A 749-nucleotide genomic window follows, 5' to 3' on the forward strand; every position below is an offset into this window, starting at 1 on the left:
AGGCAGATGAAAAATATTAAAAATCGTTAGTCACAGTTTTTTTTTAAGCATTTAAAGTTCAAAAAATGACAAAATATGGAAAAATCACGAAAATTTGCAAATTATTTCGAGTTATAAATTCATAAAAATTTTTCTTTTTAAATCTAAGATTTTAAAATGTAATACAAGATTCCTTATTGGATAATCTACCTTTACCAAAAAAAAAATGTCTATAAGAAACTCAAATTAAATTTTTATGGGCGTTTGAAATTCATATTTTTACAACATTTGATATTCACTCGATTTCTTACGTAACGATTTTCTTATTTTGTTGTAATTAAAAAACGAGTGACTGTAGAAACTTGAAAATTTCACTGAATGTTTATATTAGCATTTTATATATACGATAACATTTTTAAAATAATTTGACTCTTTTTGAGCTGTTTACGGACATTGTAAGTTTTCAATTTTTTTAGTTTTTTTTTTCTATAAATATCAATAAAGTTTTATCTGTTGGGCCAAAAAGTGTATAAATTTAATACAAAGCTCCTGATATATTGTTACAATATCAGTTGAAAAATATTAAAAATACATAGGCACAATTTTTTTTTATAAGCATTTAAAGATCAAATTTTGACAAAATTTATCAAATCTTAATTTGAAAAATTATTTTGTAGTTAAAAATTTATAAAATGTTCAATTTTTGTATCTAAGATTGAAAATTTAAAACAAGATTCCACGTAAGTAATTGATTCTGTTACCAAAAAATC

Source organism: Acyrthosiphon pisum, chromosome X (assembly GCF_005508785.2).
Source record: "Acyrthosiphon pisum isolate AL4f chromosome X, pea_aphid_22Mar2018_4r6ur, whole genome shotgun sequence".
NCBI lineage: Eukaryota > Metazoa > Arthropoda > Insecta > Hemiptera > Aphididae > Acyrthosiphon > Acyrthosiphon pisum.